Source organism: Sesamum indicum, linkage group LG13, assembly GCF_026168435.1.
Source record: "Sesamum indicum cultivar Baizhima isolate 11 linkage group LG13, ASM2616843v1, whole genome shotgun sequence".
Classification (NCBI taxonomy): domain Eukaryota; kingdom Viridiplantae; phylum Streptophyta; class Magnoliopsida; order Lamiales; family Pedaliaceae; genus Sesamum; species Sesamum indicum.
In genome coordinates this window covers 996,236-1,008,224 of record NC_142669.1, presented here as the reverse complement: position 1 = coordinate 1,008,224, position 11,989 = coordinate 996,236, and the positions used below count along the sequence as shown (strand labels likewise).

Genomic DNA, 11,989 nt, shown 5'->3' with positions numbered 1-11,989 from the left:
AAGCATCATTTTCACTATTTAATAATTCCAAATTTAATATTATTTTTGATTCAGCTTGGCCTTTATTATCGATTTTACCATATATTTTTACCCTAATTAAACGTCTCTATGTTAGTATAGACGATCAACTAACAATCAAAATTAGTATTAATTATTTTAAAAAAAATTGGCAAACAAAATTGCGAAGATCAAAATATGAAATACCAAGAATGATATACGTACTAATTTAGAAGAATCAAAATTAAATATCCCAAAAGATAAGGATAAAATGTATAAAAACCTCCATGTGTTTTAAAAAGTCGCCTAAAAGCTCCTTTCGATTTATAAAAATAGGCTAAAACTCCTTGTATTTTGTAAACTCAGCTCAATCGCCCTCTCTCAGTTAAATCTCACTAACGCTGTTAATTTTTTTTATAAAATGGCCGTTATACCCTTATTTCACATATATTATTTCTTATTTTAATCACTGTTGAGTCTTCTTTGATTAAATATTGATCGTTAGATCTAATCAACTAATCTCAATCATTCAATTTTAAAAAAATGAAAGGTCTAGATTTAACAAATTATTTAAGTTCTATTATATATAAATAATTTAAAATTATAAAAATATATTATTATTATATCTATCAAAAAAACTAACTACCCTACCCCATCCCACCCTAACCCCACGCCCTTACCCCGGCTGCCCCCCCCCCCCCAACCACCCCACCACCATCTCAATCGTGGGCGGCGCTTATTTTTAAAATCATTGTATTTTCGTATATACTTTAGCAAAATGAGTGAGGCCTGTCTCATTAAAATTGTCTTGAAGAGACTAGTTTGATGGTGGTATTTTGAGACTGAGATTCTACCGGACGGCGACGAATCGACGTCAAACATATTTGGCGATCGTGGCTTGAGCCCAGTCTCTTCGATTGACGAAAACTCAAATTGAAGGTATGAAAATATTCGTCTTGAAGAGAAGATCCGAATGGTACCACTGATCGTTGAAAATTTGACCGAACGGCTTTGAAAATTTAGAAACAAGTTTTCGGCAAAAAAGGGGCGAAAAATCATTTAGTTTTTTCTATTTTTTTAATTTTTTAATTAATTTTAATTATATTAAAAAATATCTTTTAGTTAATTAAGAAGATTTTAAATAATTTTAATAATTAAATATTTTAACTAATTAAGAATAATTATGATAATAATTATTGTAATTAAATATATATTTTAATTGATTAACAACAATTTTATATTTAAAAATTAACAATTACAAAATTATTTAAATTTAAGTATAATTTAATTTATATCTAATATTAAATAAATTAAATATAATTTAATATTTTAATTTACATTATAAAAAAAATATAAAAATAAAATAAAAATAAAATATGGCATTTTAGTAAAAGCACCTTAGAAAAAGGTTAAAAATAGTTAAAAAAATACCGCACACGCACAAAGAGCGTGTATAATACACCTTTTGTTAATTATTATGAAAGAAATTTTGTTGCTGAGTTTTACCAAACATAAGAGGGTTTTTAGCCTATTTTTAAAATAAAAAGGAAATTTTAGCTGACTTTTAAATTAGAAGGAAATTTTATGCATTTTGTCCCATAAAATAATAAGTGAACACGTGTCAAGAGAAAAGATATTATTTTTAAAACATAATTTCACACCTACCTTTGTATTAAAGGGAAAAACGAGCATCAATAAATAGGTGAAGTGCCTCATCCACGTTGCTAAAGCCAAACAATTATCTCTCAGAAGTTACATTGTTGTCCATAAACAATTATCTCATCCACGTTTGCTGTCTGAATAGCTCTCACCATGTCCCACTGTTCAACACAAGTACCACCACAAACAATTCACACTGATTTTTGCAATCTCACTCGTAACGATTTTCCTAGTGATTTCATTTTTGGAATTGGTACCTCTGCTTATCAGGTCCATCAAACACACACACATATATAAAATTATATTTTTTGTCGTATAAATTATAATATTTACGCATTTATTTCTTTTTCTTGACAAATTTAATTTTAACATCTCATATTCAGTCCTAGTCCCTAGTGAGTGGACTTCCCTTGACACCTATGTTTCTTACAGGAGGCGTACGTTAAGTGATGGATGGTAACACGTATAGCGTTAGTCTTAATGTGGCTCAGGAAATAATCCTCTTGGGGGAACTCTTTAACCTCTTAACAAATTTAGTCTTGTATTGACAATTTTAATCCCCTTCATACTTTAATATATCTCATTGTCAATATATGACTAAATTTGCCCAAAAAAGGACCACATATGCGATATTCAAGACTAAGTTCATAAAAAAAAAGACTAAATGTATAAATAAAGAAAATTACAGAATAAAAAGTATTAACGATTTAAAGTTATAGGACCAAATATGTAATTTTTTCTATATATATATACACACACATCCATCATTATTCGGAAGCATAACTAGAATGTGTTTAATTTCGAGCATATATATATATATATATTGATATATGGGCTTAACATTTATTACTACTTATGAATAAAGATTGAAATGATTTTGGGAATTATATTACTATTAAATATCACATGCCTTCTATATTCAGGTTGAAGGAGGTGCTGCCAAAGGTAGTAGAGGCCTTAGTGTCTGGGACGTTTTCACTTTGAGGACTCCTGGTCTCTCTCTCTCTCTCTCTCTCTCTCTCTCTCTCTCTCTCTCTCTCTCTCTCTCTCTCTCTCAGTTGAATACATGACTTTGAACTTATTTATTGAATATCAATTTTAACCTTGAGAATAATTAGACGTCATTGGTTGATGGTGTAGAATTAGAAGAGCACAAAAGTCATTGTAACTATCTCATTGCTTATTAAGAAATTTTATATTCCGGATGGCAGGCAACATTTTGGATGGATCCAACGGGAATGTAGCCGTTGATGTGTACATGAAATATAAGGTAATTTAAATTTTATTTTTATTTTTTTAGGCGTGTTTCACATTATCCAAAAATAATAAAAAAAAATATTATCAATTAATATTTACATATATATATAAAAAATACAAAATCAATTATATTGCAAGATGAGTGGTTAAGTAAAATGTTATGCTGTGCAGGAAGATATTAAGATGATGAAGAGCATGGGTTTTGATGCTTACAGATTTTCGATATCTTGGCCAAGAATATTGCCTGGTAACATTAATTTGAAAATATTACAATATTTGGTTTTGAAAACAATGTAATTAAATAATTCTTGTGTATGTGCTTTCAGGTGGAAAACTTTGCCTTGGTGTCAATAGAGAAGGAATCGACTTCTACAATGATATTATCAATACTCTCAAAGATTATAGTTGAGTTTGAACTTTATAATTATATATATATATCAGTTCTAAATATTTTACATCTAAATTTTTCAAAAAAAATAATTAAATAATATTTTGAGCTGCAGTAAGTTTATTTGTTTTATTTATATATACGACACTTTGATGCAGAAATAGAGCCCTATGTGACTCTCTTTCACTGGGATACTCCTTATGCTTTGGAACAAGAGTATGGTGGCTTCTTAAGCCAAGACATTGTGTAAGCATTTCAATTTCAATTTGTCTCACTTCATCTACTCAACTTCTTCTATAATTGTACACTTCATCTGTTGATACCCATTATAACTAAAAGAGGTGGCATAGATACAACAGTTTTGACATCATTATTATAAAAAGGAGTGCACTTTTGCTCAAAAACGACAGTTTGTGATACTACTACACCAATATCTTTTATTGTGTCAATAATATTCTTAAACTTCTTTTATTTTATTTTCTTTTTTCTTAAAATATGATGTCTTGTCTTAAAACAGGAACGACTTTCGTGATTTTGCAGAACTATGCTTTTGGGAATTCGGTGATCGGGTAAAATACTGGACAACACTGAACGAGCCATGGACGTACTGTGTTAATGGATATGTTTCATGCAAATTTCCACCTGGCGCTGCCAATTCGCCTCCTCCTCCTCCTTCGCCTCTAACTTCTGTTTCAAACATAAATGCAACTTATACTAAAACATTGTTGAGTTCAAGTCTATCGGACAACTGGATTGCTTCTCATATAGCTGTCGACGATCAACCCATAAAGTACAATTTCATTCCTTATAGAGGGTCTGAAATAATGCAACAGAGCAACCTTAATTTAGTTCCTCATAGAGGCGCCTTTCATCATGACTATAACCGGACCACATACGCACTCTCATCTGGACTAGAAAGTCGTGTTTTCAACAAAACCCTAATCGAGAAATCGGGTAGAAGCAGCATTAACGGCTTTCTGACATTATCAACTCCAACCAAAGACGTATATACTGTCGGGAAAAACTTGCTCCTTGCTCATGCAGCAGCAGTTCAATCATACAGAACTAAATTTAAGGTATGTGTACTATAAGGAAAAAGTTGCAATTTAAGCCCAGTAATTTATGAGCGTAACATTTTTTGTCCTGCAAGAATTGATTTTCATAATTGGGTCATATAATTTTAAAATTGTGAAAATTTTCATCATTTTTGAGCAAAAAATTGCATGTGACTTACACATGACCCAATTAAATTGCAATTTTAATCTTGTAACTTAGGGGCTTTGGCATTTTTAGTCTTATAATTTAGGAAAGATGGCATTTTTATCTTGCATAAATTTATTTGAGGGACAGAATTATAAATTATATAGTAATAAGAATAAATTATGTAAATATATTCGTATAAAATTAAAAATATCACAATCTTTAATTATAGGATCAAAATTACAATTTTTTTGTACTATAAATTAACAACATATCTCAATCATTCTTCTTATTTTTGTGTTATTGGAGTTTGCTAAAATGGGATGTAAAACCTCAGGCACACCAGAATGGCCAGATAGGAATAACACTTGTTTCTTGCTGGTTTGAGCCACTAAATAAAGATGATGAAGATGATAGAAAGGCTGCTGTAAGAGCTCGTGATTTTATGTTGGGATGGTAAGCATAAATCTCAAAATTGCAATTTTTGTCTAGTTATAATTTGTCATTAATATAATTTGGTGGTAATTTCAATTTTATTGGAATTCTATTTGATATTAATTAAGTTTTGTAATTCTAGAAAAGTAACATATTAATATACCAAATTCTACTCATATTTTCCATTTTGGTTGACATAATTTGTCATTAATATATGTATTTATATATTCTCTTTTTAAACTTTTTTTGAATTTTAATAAGATTTTCTCCTAATGATTTGGTTTAATTTCAGGTTCTTGGAGCCTGTATTAAGTGGTAGATATCCCCAAAATATGATAGATAATGTTTCTGCCAGTAATCTTCTACAATTTGAACCTGATGAAGTTGACTTGCTTAAAGGATCCATTGACTTTCTCGGTTTAAACTATTACACATCTTTTTATGCGTCGCATGATCCTGATCCTAACATTGCATACGGCTACAACAGAGATCAAAAACTTGCAATTTATCGTAAGCTCTTGACAACCTTAAACAACAACTACGTACCTACTCGTCTTGTTGTCTTTTCTTTTAGTTTAAATACTAAATAATTCTCCTTTCCCATAATTTCAACTTTTAGATAAAATCATCATTTATTATAAAATTAGATTTACGAACATCCGTATTGATGTATTCTTTTATAGAGGAAAAAATGATTTGCGAGGAAAAGGTGAAAATCGGCGAGGTGGTATGTTTTACCATTCTCTTCTCTCTTGTTACACCAAGATGGAAAATTCTTACAGATTAGGTTTGGTTGAATCAAATTAATCCCACAGGAAGTGTGATATATTTGCATATGATTAGTCACTTTTTAGAACTGTACACCAATCACACAAGAAAGGTACTATACATGTCATATAATTCGCCAAAGCAGATTTGACTTAAAATAATTTTCAAGATTGATTTTATCTATAAAACAATTTATCTTTTTATTATTTATAAATTAACCGATATTTACTTTCTCATTATTCATTAATTTGTATCTCATTTAATACTTAGGCTGGTTCAGACTGGTTGTGCATAGTCCCACATGGAATTTACGAGCTTTTGAAAGAAATAAACCAAACATACAACAACAGCACATACAACCTCCCTCCTATATACATCACTGAAAATGGTAATGATTCTTAATCTCGAGTTGATAATTATATAAAATCATTTTTGAATTCCAAATGTAATTGTCTTTATCGGGACTATTATTGTGTTTAGGGGTCGATGAAAAGCATGATCACAGACTCACTGCTTATCAAGCTTGTAAGGATCAACAAAGGATCAAATATCACCAAGATCATCTTGGAAATATTCTGAAAGCAATGTAAGTAATTTTCTTTGAGCAATGTTCTAACTACAAATTCCAAATATGACTAATTAATAGGGGGTGAATAGCAATTTACCCTCTGCGATATTACAAAGGAACAAATTACTACCGTATGAAAAAAAAAAAAATAGTAATTCACCCCCTTCTTTCTAAAATGAAGCAAGTTTAGGGAGATAAATTGCTTCAATTTAAAAAAATATAAAGAAACAAATTGTTGCACTTTAGAAAACACAGGGAGGTAAATTGCTAATTTTTTTTTTCTTTTTTGCTTATTTATACTATCACAAGGGGTTTGCTTGCATTTTTTCCTTATTATAATAGTATCTCTAATTAATTTCAGTTCCCTTTAACGCTATCTATATATTATTGTAATCGTGGTTATAATTAACTGAATTTTATTATGGTGATTGCAGGAATGATAAAGCTGGGAAAGTGAACGTAAAGGGCTACTTTGCATGATCGTTCTGTGATAATTTTGAATGGCACGAAGGGTACACTTCCAGATTTGGTATCATTTACATCGATTACATGAATCATCTGAGAAGACACCCTAAAGAATCGGCTACGTGGTTCGCCAAGTTCTTGGTGAAGAATAAGTCTGGAGATAACAAGAGTTCGGGGAATAATGAACCTAGTGCAAATGAATCTGGTGATAAGAAGGCTTCGGGGAATAATATTTCTAGTGCAAATCTATCAAGAGCGGGGAACAATGTTCCTGGTGCAAATCAGTCGGGAGACAATAAAGGTAAGGGGAATAATGTTCCTAGGGCAAATGAGTTGGGAGATAACAAGGGTTCGGGGAATAATGTTCCTAGTGCTAATGAGCCAGGAAATAACAAGGGTTCAGAGAACAAACCCTAAAAGAGCTCTTGAGATGCAGAAGACTAGACACAATCACCAGCTCATATTCTAGAATTTATGTAGAATCATTTAGTATGTATGAGTGTGTGTTTCATTTCATGTTAAGTTATGTAGTATGAGTCTACGTGTCTGGTTATATGTTGAATCATGAAACGTGTGTTTGACTTGAGTATGAATAAATATGGTGGAGCTTTATTTATGTAGTAGTATTACTCTTTCTAGCTTGAATAAGAACTTATTTATATGTGTAAAGATTGTACATTGCTCTGTTGCTGAACTCTGTTGTTGAAAGAATAAGAAGAAATGTAGAAGTGTCGGCAAAAGAAGAAGTACAGTTCGGACATAAATCACATTCAGCAAACGTGTATCTGACTTTATTAGCAAATGCGTCTTTATTAGTTGTTGGCGCTTTTAGCACTTGTCTGTAACCTCTTAAACAAGCGTGGCAACGATTTTGTTAGTAAAAGCACAAGCTAACCGTTGCCTACCTTTACACGCGGGTTATTAGTAGTTAAAGGTCTTGCAATATATATATCTGTATCATCTTCTTTCTTGACATAGAACAACTGAAATATCCATTTGTGTATTTTTGTGCTCTCGATCAATTACAGAAACGTCCAAGATTTCTTGTCAATGGCTTGCACTACCAGTTCTTCTACTGTTGGATTCTTTTCATGGTATTAGAGCCATCTTTCATGGTCTCTGGCCTTTACACCAAACATACACAGATTCTTGCCACTAAATAATTTCAAGAACCACATAAAGAAGAAATGGCAGAAGATGCAGAGACCTTGAAGCTTCACCCTAGTGGAAACCCAGGATTAAGTCGGGTGACCACCCCATTAGACGGCTCCAATTCTTCTCTTGGAACAGGTCGATGAAGATAGCACTTGGAGCAAAAATGAGATTGAGTTTCATTAATGGAGAAGGGATTAAACCTACAGATGGCACCAAAGAGCTGGAACAATGGTGGTTAGAGCAGATTACGTGGTCACATCATGGATCTTGAATTCTATCTCTAATGACATTGTAGAGAGTTTTCTATACACGAGTACGGCAAGAGAACTCTAGATCGAGTTCGAAAATCATTTTGGACAAAGTAATGGTCCGATGATTTACCAACCTAAAAGGGAATTGGCATCAGCATAACAAGGCTCATTGTCAATATCTGCATATTTCTCTAAACTTAAGAGATTATGGGATGAATTGGCATATATCACATGCACCCAACAATGTTCCGAAGGTGCCTAAGTCTCAATATGATATGATGGAGTTTGCTTCAGACGCCTCCATCTCTTGCCAGAAAATCAGCAAGAACGTATTCATGAGATTTTATAAGGACAATATTGTAACAATAATATTGGGATTCTGCTTGTCATCTGATAATACGAGTTTTCTCTATTTCTTACTCTAATTTATTCTTTAAGAAAGCTTTGAAATTAGTATTATCAACTTTTAAAGTGAATTCTTTAGCAAGTAAAAATAAATGCCATTTTGAAAGCCTTCCAAACCGCAAAGATTTCTTTCTGATTTATGTGCCAAACTTTGGCCTGTTGTTCTGAGAACAACCCTCCGGTATATCTACAGGGTTCTTCCCCTGTAGTTGTCTTCTTCATGAGCACTGCCGCCTATCTGTAATCATTGGCGTCTGTGTAGACTACCAATTCATCCCCGTCTTGCGGTATAGCAAGTTTTGGAAGGTTACTGCAAACTTGTTTCAGCTCACGAACCCTTTTGTTGTGGATTTCTTTCCATTTCCACTTTGAACTCTCCGTTTCTTTCAGAAGTGGCTGAAAATCCTTTCTGTATTTTGCAAGATCTTTAATAAAAATTCCTGCAAAATTAACAACTCCCAAGAAGCTTTGCAATTGCTTCTTGTCTTTGAGTACATCTGAAAAATTACGGATTTTTTCCACAATATGCTCCTGCAACTCAATTCCTATTTCGTTAATAAGAATTCTTAAAAATTCAATCTTATTGACTGCAATAGTAGCTTTCTTTTCAGAAAGTACTAAACCTTCCCTATGGCATGCATCAAAAAATATTTCAAAATGTTTAATATGTTCCTTCATATTTTTTTATGCAATTAATATGTCGTTAATATAGACAAACATGAATTCGAAGTAATCTTTAAAAAGATTATCCATTTTTCTTTGGAATATCTAGGGTGCGTTAGCTAAACCCATTGGAAGCACTTTCCAGATATATTGTCCTTGTGGTGTGGAGAATGCAGTAAATTTCTTTGATTCGTTCTCCATCTTAATCTGATAGAAATCAAATTTGCAATCGAATTTAGAAAATGCTTTTGCTCCTTTAATGCAATCAATTAAGTGTTCTCTACTAGGAATATAATAACCATCAAATTCTAATATCTTATTAATACCTTGATAGTTAATAACCAACCTAGGTTTGCCTCTCTTAATCTAACCATGGTTTCTTACCAGAAATCCAGGGCTACTGTAGGTAGAGACTCCAGGTTAAATGAGTCCAAGACTAATATGCTCTTTGATTATCGTCTGCATATCCTTCTTATCCTCCATGTTCATCTGGATAGGTTTTTACCGAACATACTCGTATTTGCACTCATCTTTGACCTTTAGAGTAGCTTCGATCTTGTTCCTATCCCACCAAGCCAGAGGATTTTCACTGAAGTTCCTCTGAATAAGCCTCTTGATATTTTCAAGAGAAAGCCTGCTCTCTTTGTTGATATCTAGCGATTTCATTTCCAGTAGTACTTCTTTAAGGTTTAGAATTTCCTCCTCGGATTCTTTATAGAAGTTATTGCTGTCTAGTCCCTGCTGTCTGAAAGACAAAAGGATCTTATCAAATTTTCTCTTATCCTGCATTTTTGAATGAGTTAATCTGGCATCAAAATCACCACGTTTGCTGCGAAAATTTATTGGCATTCTCCTGTTAAATGCCTTCTCTCTTCGCAACACCTGTATCTCACTACCACAGTTAGTAGTAAAGATTAACATATTCCTCTGATTATCCTGCATATATTTTGCAAATATTTGAATGAAATTGTTACCTAGCTCAAGATATCAGCACCTGTATCATGAAAGTATATAGGAGGTGTTTTTACCCTAAACTAGGGTGATCCAAATGCTCCTCCAATCATGATTTTGGCTTCTCGTATTCCTTTATTGAGTATCAGGAGTTTTTGTAAAAAATCCCTTCCTGCAATAACAGGTAAGGTTCCCTTGCTTCCTTAGAAAAAAACTCTAGGTTTTGCCGTGCAAATTCCTGATCCTGAATCAATATAAGCTGTAAAATACTATGTCTTATATTGATCATACAACATACCAACATATATGTATATGGAAAAGGGACTCGTCATTCAATCCTTATGGTAACACCATCAAGACTGAATTCCATTCCGTTACCTTTTCTTCCCCATGGTTTATGATTTTCGAGGAAACTTAACCCCAAAATCATACTCCCATTTTCTCGTCCTACAATACGTATAACTAAAATTTCATGACCTGCTATTTCTAGCATGCCCTCATATTTTCCAACAATAGGTTGCTGCAAATGATATAAGTCATCACAAAGGAAATAATTTTCTTTTTTAGTGATGTCAAATATTACTTGTATTTCTTTCCATCCTTCAAGGCATCTAAATTTTACGTTATCTACCCTAATCTCTTGAGGAGTTAAAGCTTTAATAACTCTTTCTCTTTTTCTTTGTAGCCTATAATCCTATCTTCTAAAAAGGACATCCGACTACTAAAGTCAGTCCTAGAGCTGAGTGTCCGATCTAAGACTAGGTGATCTTTTATAATAATATCAACACCTATTCTAGGTATCCTAATAGGATCTGGTGTCATTACCTTTGCGAACTCCTTGAAAATTCTAGGAATCTCAATATACTCTTTCCTAAGAAACAAATCTGAATTATGGGTATTGGAAAGGGCATATGCAATTCTATAGGTTATAGAATACGGTCTATTACCTTCTTTCATTAGATCTTTTCTTTTGAAGTCTTGATGAAGGGTTAAGACTCTACTAAAATCTTGGTCTGGTAGGTTGTATGCAATCCTAGGATGAATGTAAAACATGAATTTTCCTGCATACAAATTACCTATCATTGTTCCACGACAGCCATCTCTTAGGTTATTGATTCTTCTATTCATTATCGATAAATGTATTTCTGAATCAATTCCTTGCTTAAAAGTTGCTTTTATTATTACTTCAATAGTTCCTATGTGGATCCATTTTATAGTAACAGCTACTTCTTCTCTAAGCTTACTTAATTCTTCAAGAATTTCTTCTTTAGGAATTAACTGAATCTCCATCACATTACAAGTAAGTTCCATAGGTATAGCAAACTCACCTGAACTTACTTTGTAGATTATGTGATGCTTCCTATGGTTTAGTCCTATCTGGTTCAGGACTTTACCCATTCCTCTAATCCTAAATCCATCATATGGGCTAAGGTTGGAATCTTTCCGCATGATTCTCTCCATGGTTTTATTTGACACTGTCATTCTGGAAAAGAATCCCGATAGGCTTGCGGATGTATGAAGCCTATCTCCCTCGTTGTAATTATTCTGACTCAGTTGAAAATCCATCTGAATCAGTCTCTATTTCCTCTTCATAGATGCTTTCGTCTTAAGGAAGATCTTCGAATCGGTAAATGGGTACGAAATCGCCATTGTAAACTGCATCTAGGATATCATCCGTGGCTTCAAAATTTCTCAATTCACCACGTTTCTGCGGACAATCGGGAGATATATGTCCTTTTGCTCCGCAAGTCCAGCAATTGCAGTTTTTGAAACTTTTATTTGGCTCGGGTATGGACTCATCTGAAAGTTCTTCTTGTAGGGGTTCTT

The 11,989-nt window shown here is 32.7% G+C and overlaps 1 pseudogene across 1 annotated transcript; it reads left to right on the top strand.

The window, feature by feature from the left end:
• Positions 1-1,747: 1,747 nt before the first annotated feature.
• Positions 1,748-7,338, top strand: LOC105162754 (raucaffricine-O-beta-D-glucosidase-like; annotated as a pseudogene). Its single transcript, XR_016063672.1, has 13 exons — positions 1,748-1,926; positions 2,580-2,649; positions 2,868-2,926; positions 3,085-3,160; positions 3,240-3,317; positions 3,460-3,547; positions 3,819-4,377; positions 4,839-4,957; positions 5,229-5,509; positions 5,620-5,663; positions 5,975-6,092; positions 6,185-6,290; positions 6,707-7,338. The product of XR_016063672.1 is annotated as a raucaffricine-O-beta-D-glucosidase-like (transcript).
• Positions 7,339-11,989: the final 4,651 nt, after the last annotated feature.